A 17,052-nucleotide genomic window follows, 5' to 3' on the forward strand; every position below is an offset into this window, starting at 1 on the left:
TTGCACAGCAACATCGAGGCTGGTGTCTGACCAAAGACTGGTACCATGGCCTATCCAACCTGGCAGGTAAAATTAACTATTGCAAAACCTAACAACTTTTAGAAATCAAAAAGAGTCATAGATATCTTAAAAATCAGAAATAAGCAAATAATGACGAAGTTGAAAATAAGGAATTGCAAAGAGACATACTAGACAAAACCAATCAAAAATGAAGTTGATATAACAAAACGTATTTTTAAGGCAAAAGGAAGAGGCAGTATAAAGGATATTCATTACATGACAGTAACATGTATACTCAACAGGAGGATTTTAAAATCTGTACTTGAATACTTACAATAAAGTAGCTTCATAATATATGAAGCACATATTAACACAACTAAACAGATTTAAAAATCACAGTAAGAGAGAAAAAAATATTCTCAAATATTCATTCAAGAAGCAGACAAAAGTTTGTAAGGACACATAAGACTCGAATGAAACAGTAAGATTGACCTAATAAAGATGATAGCAACTTATTTTCACCAAGAAAATTTTGAAGTAAATATGACTACTTGATCTCTCTAATTGACTCATGTCCTACAGGTTGGTGATATCTTTTTTTGGAAGGAAGTCTGTGAGGCCTGTCCATGGAGTAGTGATATGCATTAGGTTTTTCAGAGCAGTTCTCTCAGTTATAAAACCATTAAAAGAGGCTAGGGCCAATGGCTCATTCCTGTAATCCCAGTGCTTTGGGAGGTTGAGACAGGAGGATTGCTTGAGTCTTTGAGTTTGAGACAAGCCTTGGCAACATGGCAAAACTCTCTCCCTGCAAATATAAATAAATAAATACAATAAAAGTAAAAAACAAAAATTTAAAAAAAAAAACCTAGATGGGCATGGTGGCACACACCTGTGATCCCAGCTACTCCAGAGGCTGAGCTAGGAGGATTGCTTGAGCCAGGGAGGTTGAGGCTGCAGCGAGCTGTGACTGTGCCACTGCAGTTCAACTTGAGTGACAGAGTGAGACTCTATTTCAAATAAAAAAATTAAAAAGAGTTGATTAGGTATTCTCAAATTTACTGGAAGAGCTTGTTTATTATGTAACTCTCAATAAAGACTCCCAATATTGTCAATGTTGAAGTCTCCGTCGCATGTTTTATTGAGCTTTGACCCAGTCCACATTTCTATGAACTTTGTGGATGAGTATTTCAACTTTGGCTATAAGACTTGTAAATCATCATTTTCCTTTCCAAAACTCATGTGCTTACTCTATTATGGGGGTAGGAAAGGAGCGCTAGAATTGTCAGAAGTCTGTGGTGCTGCACATAAAAATTTTTTTAAAAAAGTTTGTCTTAACACAGGCTACAAGAACATGAAGCTCTAGAAAAATCACCGCAGGCAAGTTTATTGTGCCCAAGTGGGGCAATGGAAGCTAACACAGGGTTCTGGATTTAACTAGCAAGTTTCTCTTCATTTGCCTTCTTTCCTATTTATATTTAGTTGCTTCTTCATTATTTCCTCGAAAAGTCTGACTTTCCTTCTTAATTTTCCTTTTTTATTTTTTAGAGATAGGGTCTTGCTTTGTCACCTACGCTGGAAACCAGTGGCATGATTATGGCTCATATAGCCTTAAACTCCTAGACTTCCCTCTTTTAGGTCTGGAATCTCATAGAATATTTCAGACATAACTACTGACATTTTAAAGACTGATTTAATTGGTTATGAGTTATTATCACCAATGAGAGAATTGCAGAGAGTTGCAGAGAGAGTTGGGTTGAGTAAGGAGGATAAAAAAGATGATTCATGTACTGTAAATAGCTGTGAAGAATGTGGCCAGAAGGCATAGTAGAAGGGTTGAAGCATTGTTTTTCAACATATTTTTGGATTTAATAATTAGGTCTTTTGAGTAGAAAATTACTGGGAGGAAAGTCGGATTGTAGAGGCTAAGGACAAAGTCAGTGGAGATAAAATGGAAACAGCTAGCAGAGATCACTTATGTATGAACCCACTCTCCTAAGTTTAAAACAAAGGATTAAAGGGAAAGAACAGAGAGAGAAAAATGTTGAGATATGGGACAGAGACAAGGGACATATAAGTGGTACATGTAATAGCATTAAAAGAGGAGGTAGACTCAACTTTTGAGACTGAAAGATGAATGATAGATGAAGGCTATAGGAATAAAAAGAATGAATGAATTTTTTTGCAAAATGGAAATGCAATCTTCTTCTTTATTCAATTATATACTTGAAAACCTTTGATAACAATTGATTTTGACCTAGTAAATCTCAATATATTAAAAGAGACTTAAGTTTTGTGTTGCCAAAGTGTCAATTAAGTCATCTGAGAATTGATTCTTCAGTTTGAATCTTAAGTACTGTGAATCTTGAGTAACCAGCAAGGGGAGCTCTAATTATGGGCATATTTGTACTTAAGTCTCTGACTGAGTGAGGTCTGACCATACATGTGTGGGACAGGTAGCAAACAACCTTTCTAAAGGAGAAAAGAAAAATTCAAAATGAGATTTCACATGTGGAGTCCAGTAAAATTAATTACATGCTAATACCAAAAAAAAAATCAGCACTTTGGAATAATATAAACTAATTCAAAGTCTCTATAATACTACGTTAGCAAAATGTGGGATACAAAAACAAAAAGTATTTGACATATATACAACAGAAGATAACACATTCTCAAGGTGAAATGCAATCAACAAAGGCCAACTATGAGATGACCCAGATGTTGGAATGATCAAAAAAGACTTCAGATTTTAAATAGTTATTCTAAACACTTTCAGTGTGGTAAGAGCTAACATACACATCATAAATAAAAGATCGAAAATGTCAATAGAGAACTAGAATCTATTAACAATAGCTACATATAAAATCTAGAAGTGAAATCATACAATATCTGTTATTTAAAATTCACTGAATGGTTTACTAGAAGAATATAGATGACAGACTCGATAAACAAAAAGATAGTTTACAAAATGAAAAATAAATTTCGAATCTTAAAAAAAAAACAGAAAATTTGTTTTAATGTATAGGATGTTAAGGACTTGTTGGACAATATGTAAATGCCAAATATATGTGTAAATGGAGGCCCTGAAGAAGAGAAGATAGTAAATGGATGAGAAAACCTATTTGCGGAACTAATGACTAAAACAATTCACAATTAGGTGAATGATACTAATTTAGAAGTTCTTGAAGTTCAATGAGCCCCCAAAAGTATAAATATGGAGAAAAATACAACTAGGGGCCAGGTGGCTCACACTTATAATCCAAGCACTTTGGGAAACCAATATGGGAGCATTATTTGAGCCCCCCAGCTTAAGACCAACCTGGGCAACATAGTGAGACCCTGTTTCAACAACAACAAAACACGTTTAAATTAGCCAGGTGTAGTGGCACGCAACTGTAGTCCCAGCTACTCAGAAGGCTGAGGTTGGAGGATTGCTTGAGCCTAGGAGGTAGAGGCTTCAGTAAGCTGGGTTCTCACACTGCACTCCAGCCAGGGTAACAGAGAAATACCTTGTCTCAAAATAAATAAATTAATTAAAAAAACATACAACTAGGTACTTTATAGACAAACAGCTGAAATTCACAGTAGCTTAAAATCATACAAGGAAGAGAGCTATGCAAACATGGTTTTAATAATATGTGATGCATTAGCTATGCAGATGTGCTACGGAAACTCTAAGTTTTCTTTTTTTATTAAAAACCCAAGAGTTCTGGCAAGGTTCTAGAAATTATGCTTTAGCTAACTCAACATTTAGCAAGAGAAAATGAGATAGAAAATTGTTTGTTTTTCAGGCCAAATGAGTAATAAATGCATAAATATTTGAAACAAGAACTGTAATAGGCTCACGCTGCCTTGTATTAGTCTGTTCTCACACTGCTATAAAGAAATACCTGAGATTCAGTAATTTATAAAGAAAAGAGCTTTGGCCGGGCATGGTGGCTCACGCCTATAATCTCAGCACTTTGGGAGGCCTAGGCAGGTGTATCACAAGGTCAAGAGATCCAGACCATCCTGGCCAACATGGTGAAACCCCGTCTCTACTAAAAATACAAAAAATTAGCGGGGCGTGGTAGCAGAGGCCTGTAGTCCCAGCTACTCAGGAGGTTGAGGCAGGAGAATCACTTGAATCCGGGAGGCGGAGGTTGCAGTGAGCCAAGATTGCTTCACTGCACTCCAGCCTGATGAGAGTGCGAGACTCTGAGAGGCCATCAGAAAGGAAGGAAGGAAGGAGGGAAGGAAGGAAGGAAGGAGGGAAGGAAGGAAGGAAGGAAGGAAGGAAGGAAGGAAGGAAGGAAAGAAGGAAAGAAAAGAGCTTTAACTGGCTCTCAGTTCCGCAGGCTGTACAGGAAGCATGGTTGGGGAAGCCTCAGGAAACTCAATCATGGAGGAAGGGGAAGCTGACACATCTTACGTGGCCAGAGCAAGAGGAAGAGAGAGAAGGGGGAGGTGCCATATGCTTCTAAACAACTGTATCTCAAGAGAAGTCACTCACTATCACAAGAACAGCAAGGGGAAAATTCGTCCCCATGATCCAATCACCTTCCCCCAAGCCACTCCTCCAACATTGGGGATTACACTTCGACATGAGATTTGGGCAGCGACACAGACCCAAACCATATCATTCCTCTTGCAGGTTGAATGGAGAGTGTTGAGATAGAACACTGGGAAGACAGAGATTACTAGTACTCGATTTCCATTTTTAGCTCAGTTCAAACATTTTATTAACATGTGGCTCTCATATTTCACATATTGGTCAATATATTAAAGTCTTTAGAGCACATAAGTCTCTAGGGAAAAAAAAAAAAAAGAAACCCAAGAAGTATGAGATGTGATTCCTGCCTTAAGAGGAAACACTGCAAAGAGCGTTACATCGTAGCACTACTTAAATAACAATGTATGGCTTTTTTGACACTTTATTTAGATTCAATATTACACCCATGTCCTAGGAGTTCTTTTTTAGGCTAAGGCATCATGGATTGGCAAAGACAGACAGCTATAATTAAATAAAATCTTTCATCACTTTTGCAGCACTAGAATATGAGATTCACTTACAGATGCAGTTTTTGAGACTTAAAGGAAAACTATTCTGCAGTCATTTTGAATGGTTATTCAAACTCAGTTGTATTATTAATTTATAATATGAATATTACCATTTCAAGAGAATTTTCCTCAAATAATAATTTATTTTGTAATAGAATATGTTAGAAAATATGAAACAATAAGCCCATATGCTTTTTAAGATTGTCAGGTAACCATTGTAATGTTGGTAATCTTTTAAATATTTTTCAAATTTTTGCAACTTTTTCCATATAATTGTATCTTCCTGACATATCTAAACTGCTCTTGAACTCACATTTCATTTAGTTTAATATTGAATGTATTGTCCATGGAGAACACAGAAAGGCAAGAGATAGTTAATTCAATATCTCCCTGGCATTTTAGATGCCCTTACCTCTAATTCATAACTATCAATTATTAAAACAATAGAAAACTCTCATAAAAATGGTGAGAAATGAGCATTGTCTACATAATCCATTTTCACAGCTATTTTAATATTATCTCACAGAAAAGATTATATTTCTTTGGAATCCCTATTTCCTTTTACAAAAGTTGATAAACTAATAATTTGTTAAGTCTTACATAAATGAAAATAAATAACTCATTTCTTTAACTATAATTTCCACTGATGTTCTTAGTCAAGATTTACTATGTAGTTACCAAATTGGTTTTCTACACACAGAAAACTCATGTTGTTAAATCTTGATCAACAGCAACTTTCGACATATTTAAGTGAGGACATGAATCTCCTTCCCCGCACGGTATCCATCGTATGAGAGCTACATATTATAGGACTTGAAAACAGAGTGAGCATGATGGATAGAGAATGTTTAATAAGAACATGATTCTGAAATGGCTTATAAAATGTGAGAAGGCATTTTATTTAGTACCTCCATAAGGAAAGGACAAGTGTAATCTGGTATATTGGGCTCAGGTGTGCACCAAACTGTAGAGGCAAATATTCTAGCACTACAAATACAATAGATAATCTGACTACAGTATAGATATTTTTGTTCAAAACTTAGTTGAAATAAACTTAGAGGACTTTGATTTTATACTGAGAACAACATGCAAATGTTGAAAGATTCATCCAGAACTGTAGATCTCTAGAAAAATACAAAAAGGCAAGGCATGGTGGCTTATGCCTACAATTCCAGCATTTTCGGAGGTTAAGACAGGAGGCTCACTTGAGGCCAGGAGTTTAAGATCAACCTGGTCAACATAGCAAGACCCCGTATCTACCAAAAAAAAAAAAAAAATAGCGGGGGTTGGTGGTGTGGTGTGCAGCTATACCCATGTAGTTCCAGCTATGTGGGAGGTTGAGGCAGGAGGATCACTAGAGCCCAGAAGGTAGAGGCTACAGTGGGCCGCGATCCTGTTTGTGTACTTCAGCATGAGTGACAGTATGATACCCTGTCTTAAAACAAACAAAGAAAAAAGTAAATGATAGGAAGAAAATGTGTTACATTTTTTGAAACCCTAATAAGAAAAACACATTTTCCTGTCAGAGTAAAATAAGCTAACTTAAATGAAGGAAATTTTGACTTAAAGACAAATCTTTTCTACAGAAGACTAAAACTTAATTGGTACTATTTGAATCATAGAAGTAGTCCCATCATTCATTCTCTCTGGTGATCTCCAGGAAGATGACATTTATAAGAATGATGAAAATTACCATAGCGTCATGTGGCACCAAAATAAAACCAGGTGCAAATACTTCTTTCTGCAAGAGAATCTGCTGCTTAGCATGTGGTCTCCTTGTACATTTGTCTTTGGAGAACCACAGTTGAAGTGATACTTTTGGAAACCAACTGCATTTTACCATTGCTATTTAAATAGGCTATAGCTCGATGTGGAAATGAGATATAGTTTTCACTTACTTTCTAAGCCTCTCTGAAATATTAACATACAATCTGACAGGCAAATCTGATATAATGCCATGCTTTTCTTTAGATATTTCTACTTTTGAGCCAGAGATGTTCAGGTAATAATTTTAAGCAATTGTCAAATAAGAATATATCATAAGGAGATATTCCCACATCATAAACATTACCTTTCAGAATTCAGCATGCCTTAATACTGTTTGTCTCAAATTGTGCTATAAGAATCCTCAGGAATTTTAATGAAATCCTTCCCAGCTGCCCTGAAGGGAGACCAAGGGACTTGCGAGTGGGATGAGAGGACTCTTTCTCTTAAATCCATTGTAGTAGAAAAGCCAGGATATCGTACATGGAACCCATACTTCAGATTTCTTGCGAAGAAATAGTACTCCTTAAGATAGTACTACTTTAAGAAGAAAGAAAAAGTTACTTTTTTTTTTTTTTTTTTTGCTTTACAAAGGTTTTTCTGAACTAACGAGCCAGAACCATTGACCTAGTATCCACTTTTTTAAAAAAAGAAATACCTCCTTTAATTTCAGGTATTCTCTGGAGAGTCAGTAAAAACAAAGACTGAAATGTTTCTTTTCTTATTGTTCTTTTTCACAATACCATGAAATTCATCTTCTCCAAACCTGTCACCACTGCTTATAAACACTAACTTTTTTTTTGAGAGAGAGGGGGCAGACACAATAAAAGAGATAGTTAGTAGGAAGAGAAGTTCACTATAGCTGGCTGTAGCTCTAATGTAATAACACTGCATTTGCTATTTGAATTAAGAAAAGGATCTTTTCATCTAAGGCCCGTGTCCTAGTGATAAAACTAGCAGTGTCTCGAAGATGTAGATGATTCTTAAGTGACATTAGGTGTGGGGTACAGGATGGCAAAAGAATAGGGTAGCAAAAAAGAAAAAAAAATCGAAGATTCAGAGAATGGGTTCTTAAGGAATAAAATGCAAACTCAAGAATAGAGTCAATGGGAAGATGAAGACTTATAAACATTTAGAAAAAGAGACAGTTGGCATATTGGTAATGGCTAATTCCAATAAATGAGAGTCCTGCCATGTGCAGGTGGAGGGAGGTAATATCTGAGACTTCTTATTAAAGTGTTACAGCTCCAATACAATTTGGTTTATGTGCTTGGCAAGATATTCAGAATTCTTTAACATGTGAGTAGAAGAACATTGAATGCCATCCAAAGGTTCAGTTTAATTTCTTTTTAAAATATTTACTTAATCTATGGAGGAAAATGGGATATTTGGAAGTTAATTTATATATTTATGTATGTGTGTGTCTGTGTGTGTGTGTGTGTGTGTGTGTTTGGCATCTGTTCTTCTCTCAATTAATAACTTTGAAGATAACCTAATTTCAGGATAAGTATAATGTGCCTTAGCAAAGCAGAGAGAGGCCTTTGAAAGTGAGTTTAGGGAATCAGAAAGGATTTTCAGCTTTAGAAGGACATAAACCATGCAAATTAGACTTGTGTTTTTCTTTCCACAATAGCCCCAACTGTATTTCCCCATCCAAAAAATTTCAGGATCCTTCTATCAGTTAACTCCTGTACATCTGTTCCAGTTGGTATATACTACACACATATGTACACACAAACATGCATACATACCTGCATCATGTTGTAAAAGCAATGGCCTGTATCCTTTAAAAACGCCAGTTGAAAAATACATGCATTATGAATAACATGTAAGTTATTGCTATGGACCACATCAATATCTCCCTAAGTAGTCAGAACCAATTTTACCTTCCTCCATTTCAAAGATTACCTAGGCCTGCTTTCATGTAGTAATCTCTCACAGAAAATCTTTCGCTTCTTCCACATATCTTCTCTATCACATGCATTTGAATTTCCTGAATTTTCTATATTCGCTGGAAGCACATTCACACAAAACTACACATTTCCCCTGACGTCCCATGGTGAAAATCATGATGTTCTGCACATGTTTGGCATGTCCCAAGGGTTTCGACCCGCCGGCTGGCACTCCAAGCTAGTGCACTTCTTGGGTAGTGCTTCCTGGAGCAGAAGCATGACTGTTAAACTGATACTGTAAAATAATTTTTCTAAGGAAGCCTGTAGTGCCATAAATACATTCTCCTTGAACTGGCTAAATTATGCTTCTGACAGTGTTTTCCTGCAAGATTTATTGTTTTGTTTTTGTTATTGCTGAGGCTGGGGAAGAAATGAAGACGTGGGAATATGTCTTGTGAAAATATTCTGAGAACTCATCATTTCTCTATGGGTATCGCCCTTAGGCATAACTTTTCACTAAAAGAAGGTTCAAAATGTAATAATTTAATTTTCTCTTTCTGCATCAAAAGGGCCCTCTGAGCTAAAGAATAGAAAAATCTCATCAAATGATGGAAAAATTGTATCTAATTCATCAAATTATTTCATGACCCATTTCGGGTAGGTGAAATCACAATTAAAACTTAATGTGGAAAAAAATGGATTTGTAGCTGTGGAAAATAAAATTTCTTAATGATAGCCTTTTGGCATTGGTCTTTTAAACCATGTAACACTTTCCTTCACCTAGGAAATTTAAATCTGTCAGCAAACTCCTTTGACTTTTCATGAAAATAATTTTGCTAATATCCATAGACTCATAAAGAAGCCTTATTGAAAGCACAAATGATCTTTTTAATAAATCAGTGCATTATCATAAGTGTAACTTATGGTCTTCCTTTTTTGGCTTTTTAAAAATAAAAAGAAAAAAAGTAAAATGAAAGGGCTTGTAGGTCAAATCTTTTTGTAAAGTCTCTATATTACTGTATCCATGTAAGACATGTTTTTGTTCTTCATACGCATAGTACTTTTTCAAAAAGAGTGAAGTAATTTGCCAGAGTTGTTTCAGAAACGTTTATATTACTCATTTTTCTTAATGAATTCACAGAACTTTTGTTACCTTTTTCTATATTGTCTCATTTGAAGAAACATAGTATTGCCCTATGCTTAGGTTAATTCTACAGATATTTTTTACTTTTTAGTTTTTTGATACATTATATTTGTACATATTTATAGGGTACATGTGGAATTTTGTTACATGCATAGAATGGACAATGATCAAATCAGCATATTTAGGGTATCCATCACCTGAGTATTTATCATTTCTATGCATTGGGTATACTTCTGGTCATCTCTTCTAGCTATCTTGAAGAACACAATACGTTGTTGTTAACAATAGTCACTCCACTCCGCTATCAAACCTTAGGATGCATTCCTTTTGTTTAACTGTATGTTGGTACCCATCGACCTGTCTGTCTTCATCGCCCGCATCCCTACTCCATATACCCTTCTAAGTCTCCAGTATCCATCATTCCATTCTCCACCTCCACGTGATCTACTTCTTAAACTCCCACATATGAGTAACAACATGCAATGTTTGTCTTTCTATGCCTGGCTTATTTTACTTAAAGTAATGACTTCCAGTTGCATCCATGTCACTGCAAATGACAAGTTTTCATCTTTTTTGATGGTTGAGTAATATTCCATTGTGTATATACGCACACAGAGACACACATTTTCTTTATTGATTTATCGGTTGATGGGCACTTAGCTTGATTCCATATCTTGGTTATTGTGAATAGTGTTGCAATAAACACAGGAGTGTACGTATCTCTTTGATATATTCATTTATTTTCCTTTGGATAAATAGTCAATAGTGGGATTGTTAGATCATATGGTAGTTCTATTTTCAGTTTTTTGAAAAATCTCCATACTGTTTTTCATAGTGGCTAAATTTGCATTCCCACCAACAGCATATAAGGGGTCCCTTTTCCCCACATTCTCATGAGCATCTGCTATTTTTTGTCTTTTTAATAATGGCCTTTATAACTTGGATAAGATGATATCTCATTATGGTTTTGATTTGCATTTCTCTGACGATTTGTGATGTTAAGTATTAAACCTGTTGCCTGTTTGTATGTCTTCTTTTGAGTAATGTCTGTCCAGTCCTTTGCCCACTTTTTAATGGGATTTTTATTTTTATTTTTTTTCTTTTTTTACTGCTAGGTTGTTTGAGTACTTTGTGTATTATAGGTTTTATTCCCTTGTCAGATGAGTAGTTTGCAAATATTTTCTCCCATTCAAGAGACCATCTCTTCATTCTGTTTATTGTTTATTATTTTTATTTTTACTGTGCAGAAGTCTTTCATTTTAATATAGTCCTATTTGTCGATTTTTGTTCCTGTTGCCTGTACAGGTATCCTTTCCTAAGGTCAGTCATGCCATAGAAGTAAATTAGGGAGATTGCCCTTTTTAGGTATTACTCAGGCAGTGCAGGAAAGGTAGAGAGATAAAATAACTTTCAAGTTGAAACAAAAGGTTCTATGTGATCAGATGATCTAGTCTACTATAAGGTTCATATTAGCAGCACCATGTTTATCTTGTTAGCAGTTTATCACCAGTGCCTTCCCATCGTCTGGGGATGGATGCTGGGTTAATGTTTGTTAAGTATATAAGTGAATAAAAATCTACTGGGTATGCACCCTCCAGGGAAAGTACTGCGAGCAGTTTAAAAGGACATAGATACCATGATCCTTAAACTCAGCAATCAAGTAGCATGAAGACAAACACAGTGTGACTTAAGTGCTGGTATTCTTTTTTGTGGCATCAGGAATGGACAGTTTGAGGCTTAAGAAGAAAGATAATCTGAATGTATGTAGTCTTACTATTTTATATATATATATATTTCTTTGCATTTCCAACCATTTGTTTGTCTGGCATTCTTCCAGTTGCCTGAGCCAAAATCCTTAGAATGATACATAATTCCTCTTCTTTGCTCTTCTGATTCATAAACAAATTATATTGGTTCCAATTTTGAAATATTTCTAGAATCTTGACACCAGATGGTCTGCTGCCATCCTAATCTGAGCAATCATCTTTTCTCTCCATATTATTGTCAAGTCTTCTGATTTATCCCCTGCTACTACCCTTACCACACTCCAGTTGCACCTAGCAACTACAGTAATTGATTTAAAAAGTAAGCCTGATCATGTCATTCCAATGACTTCCCATTCCACTCCTAGGAAGGGACAAAAATCCTTCCACATGGCCACAAGGCCCTCCCTGCTCCATTATTTGCTTTTTCCCAGACCTTCTCTCTGCTCACCTCCACTTGCTCACCATCATACAGCTGCACTGGCCACCGTGTTGGTTTTCAAACACTAATGACATGATCCTGCTTTATAGCCTTTATCCTCTTTGTTCCCTCTCTCAGTTCTTAATGCAGCCACCTTCTTGGCTCACTCCCTCACCTCCTTCTAGCTGCTGCTCAAATCTCACCTCCACTCTGAGGCTTATACTATCAACTCTATTTAGTGTTTCAAGTGGCCCATCTACTTCCTTTCCCATCCTCCCTAATCCTGATTCTCTTTACCCTTCCTACTCTTTGTTTTCTATAATACATGCAACTCTCAATATAATACATGTATTTTGCTTTTATGTTTGTTGCTTATTTTCTGCCTCTCCCACCAGGGTGTTATCTCTTCTAGAGGAAAAAGTCTCGTCTATTTTGTTCACTGAGGTATTCCCAGGATCTATTATACCTGGCACATAGTTGCACATTTAGTGAATAGGTGTTGAATAAATGAATGGCAAGGTTTTATCTGTGTCCATTCACTTCTGATGCTGCATAAAACATGACACATAAGAGACAAAGGCTTTGTACAGGTTGAACATAAACAGTGTCTTAGTCAACTTGGACTACTGCTACAAATACCATACACTGGGTGGCATAACATGTATTTCTCACAGTTACAGAGGCTGAGAAATTCAAATTCAAGGTGCTGGCAGACTCAGTGTCTGGTGAAGGCCAACTTCCAAATCTGTAGAAGGCTACACCCTTGCTGTATCCTCACATGGGAGAGAGAGAGAGAGACAGACAGACAGAGAGAGAGAGAGAGAAAGATCTGGTCTCTTCATCTCCATATTAGAATGTCAATTTTATCCAAATTCAGATACCTCCCAAAAACATTACTGTTAAATGCCATCACATTTGGGATTAAAATATCAACATATAAATTTGGAGGGGGGAAAACAAACATTCAGTCCACAGCAATCAGCATTCTGTCATTTTAGGCATAAAAATCTTCAAATACAGAGGAGCAAATTAATCAGCACATATTTACTGATAACTTAATGTATGTTTCACACATTTATCTAGATTTCAGGTGAATACAGAAGAAACATAGAATATGGTTGTTATCTCCAAGACATCCTCTTGGTTGCAATTGGTTAATCAACAAGTCTGATTCATATTCATCAGTAGAAGAATTACAGCTCTTTATATGACATTATGACACTGTTCACAAACTTGAATATGACTAAAAATTACTCGGGGGTTCTTTCCCGGGAGTATTTGATCAAGAAGGTCAGGGGTGGACCAGAGAATCTGCAGTTCCAATAAGTTTCCAGGAGATACAAATGTCGCTATACTACACTTTGAGAACCACTGCTCTATGATGGTGCTTCTCAATCCTGAAAGCACATTAAAATCATCTGATTTTTTGGAGAAATGCAAATTAAAACCACAATGAAATACCATCTCATGCCAGTTAGAATGCTGATCATTAAAAAGTCACGAAACAATAGATGCTGGAGAGGACGTGGAAAAATAGGAAAGCTTTCACACTGTTGGCAGGAGTGTAAATTAGTTTACCCATTGTGGAAGACAGTGTGGCGATTCCTCAAGGATCTAGAACTAGAAATACTATTTGACCCAGCAATCCCATTACTGGGTATATACCCAAAGGATTATAAATCATTCTACTATAAAGACACATGCATACGTATGTTTATTGTGACACTGTTCACAATAGCAAAGACTTGGAACCAACCCACATGCCCAACAATGATAGACTGGATAAAGAAAATGTGGCACATGTATACCACAGAATACTATGCAGCCATAAAAAAGGATGAGTTCATGTCCTTTCCAGGGACATGGATAAAGCTGGAAACCATCATCCTCAGCAAACTAACACAAGAACAGAAAGCCAAACACTGCATGTTCTCACTCATAAGTGAGAGTTGAACAATGAGAGCACATGGACATAGGGAGGGGAACATCACATACCTGGGCCTGTCAGGGGGTGGGGGGCTAGGGGAGGGACAGCATTAGGAAAAATACCTAATGTAGATGACAGGTTGATGGGTGCAGCAAACCACCACAGCACCTGTATACCTATGTAACTAATCTGCACATTCTGCACATGTACCCCAGAACTTAAAGTATAATAAAAAAAATTGATTTTAATTAAAACATATATATTGATTATAAGGCACTAAATGCATAAATTTATATTTAGTTAGTGTGGGGTGGGACATAGTCAATTTGATAATGTCCATCCAGCAAAGAATGATTATTCTATTATTATGTGAAGTTAGTTTTCATATTAAAACAATTGAGCATAGAAATACTATTCTAAGTGAGAAGGTTTTTTTATGGTGAATAAATGCATTCTATCTGTTAATTGATCTTTTATTTCAGCATGATTTTTAGACTTTAACTTAAGAGAGTAAGTTCAAGCATTATCGTCTTTTTTTCAGCTCCCATCACTACTCTAACATGTAATAGACAAGATTGGAAAGGAAAAGGTATACTCTACAAATTCAGGTATACTCTCTTTGGAAATAAATCATCTTTCCAGCAAATGTCATTTTTATTTCATTTTTGAATAATAATTCCAACAAATATCAGGAAGATCAGCATCTCAAGATTATCATTTTTCTGGATTATGCTGACATGCTCAAACATTTTACTGAAAACAGAACTGCTCCGTCAAAGTGGCTGGGTCAGACAGGTCTTTTGGAGTAAACATCAGGCTCAGGTAGAACCAGCCCTCATCTAAGAACATGTAAACCCTAGTATGACTTTTCAGGATTTGTTCTATCTGGAAACCTTCACTTTTTGACAGTGGTTCTAACAGGGTGAATCTTCGGTGAGGCAGAAATCTGGATTACTTTTTCTCAAGATGTTCCTTATTCCTATGCAAAGTTTTCTATTTACACTCCAGGTATCATCTCTACATACCAAGAAAATTTCAGAATAAAAGCCATGTGTAGCTTGAAAAGTTACTGTCACACCTTAGCCCTATTAAAACACTATCTATTACATTACTAAGTGGGCCCATTGCAATTGTGAAAATCTTCTCTAGGAGGACTAACTATTCATCTACACCATCTAATCATAAAGGGGCTGGCAAATATATATATACACAGAACTTCCCTTAACTCAAAAACTTCCTTAAGGGAAGTTTGCTTTTTGAGCTGGAACTTTCCTCTCTAAACATCCGGAAGAGACCATGTTTTATTCATCTGATATTTTCATTCACACTCCCAGTCTAGCATACCATGTGGAAGGCACTGATTGAATGTTGAATTAAATTCCTACCATTCATCCTACTTCTACTTACACAAAATATGTCTCTATGGTATTTCTGTTTGTCTCATTGGAGATACATAGAACAAATGTAATAACTCTTGAACACAAAAATTCTTCACATATTTTATGGTATCTATTTTGTTTCTATATTCTTAGTGCTATTTACTCCAGACTAAACATCTCCGATTCCTCTATTTTTATATATTAAGGAATCAACAATCCATACCACCTTGCCATTTGGTCTCGAACTTCTGACCTCAAGTGATCCACCCACCTCAGCCTCCCAATCTTGCATCTTATATCTTACATTAATTAATCTTCGGATTTCCAGTCATTTACAAATGTAATAACCATGACTTCTCTCTCATCTTCAAAGGTGTTTGTAAAAATGTGGACAGTTCTATACTGCTTCATAAGAGGCCTCCCTTCAGGTTGCATGAATCCATTAATCCACACTCTTTGGGGGTTTATCAGTCAGGTGCACTGGTGTGTCATACAATGGATATCTCCCCATTGTTTTATAAGACGTACCATGAAATATTGTAATATCTAAATGAAATTAGAGCTTACAACATACATTTTCAGCAACATACAATTTGGCTGTCAACACCAAAACTAACGTTAGTTTGGACAAAACTATACTTACACGTTATAATCAATTAGCATACAGTTACCAGCTTTTCAAAATTTTGGTTATTCCAGAACAGTTTGAGATAATCATTAAAAGAAAATCATCAATGCAAAGCAATACGTTAATCTGTAAGAACTACGTGCTTAAAAGTGAGTATTGTAGAATACTCTAAAGTTTATTGTCTTTTAAAACAGAATATCTACAGAAATTAGTTTTTAAAGCAATACACCTTCTCCTCTATGACATGGAAACATGCATTTTAAGAAGAAAGAAAAATTTACCCACCTTGGTACAATGAGAGCTTGCTGTTATTCTTTCGATTGCAGAATGAAGTTATTTTCTGTAAAAAAAAAAATATATATATATATATAATTCCTATATAATTATAGGGATATTGGATTATTTATGAAAAAAAGCCAAAGTTTTATGAATTTCTGAAAATAAACTTATTTTACTTGTTGAATGATGCATGACTAGAATAAAAAATGATGTAGAAGAAAGAAGCACTTATAAATTGATCAAGTATTTTAATTATTGAATTAATATCATAGATAGTGAAACAATATAAAACTTCAAGAGTGATAATATATAATTCATAGATGCCTTATTAATTTTAATAAGATACAGTTTGACATTGATTTTTTTGTGTAAACTGACAATAAATTTATCCATAAATGTCAATACTTTTCAAGAGCTACAAATAAGTAGTTTGAACTTTAAGGGGTGGTTCAAGCAAAATAAAATTGAATAACTAATTCAATAAATAACAAATATGAAGCAAAATGGGACACATCATTGAAAATGTCTGTTTATCAAAAATAAATATGTTGCATGAAGAAAATTTCTTGCCATTTCAGAATTACAAAAAGACACAAAAATCAAAGTTTTAAAGAATAAAATAAACTTGTTTTGAATACACTTTTTCTAAGTTTTCACATTTTGTAAAACATGCCTATAATCAAATTAACTTTAATTGCTGTAGAAAAGAGAACATAAATTACTTCAAAAACGACCTTGGCTTTTTAACGGTTGCCATTCTAACTGGTGTACCATATGACCCAGCCATCCCATTACTGGATATATACCCAAAGGATTAT

Source organism: Mandrillus leucophaeus, unplaced genomic scaffold (genome assembly GCF_000951045.1).
Source record: "Mandrillus leucophaeus isolate KB7577 unplaced genomic scaffold, Mleu.le_1.0 Scaffold190, whole genome shotgun sequence".
NCBI lineage: Eukaryota > Metazoa > Chordata > Mammalia > Primates > Cercopithecidae > Mandrillus > Mandrillus leucophaeus.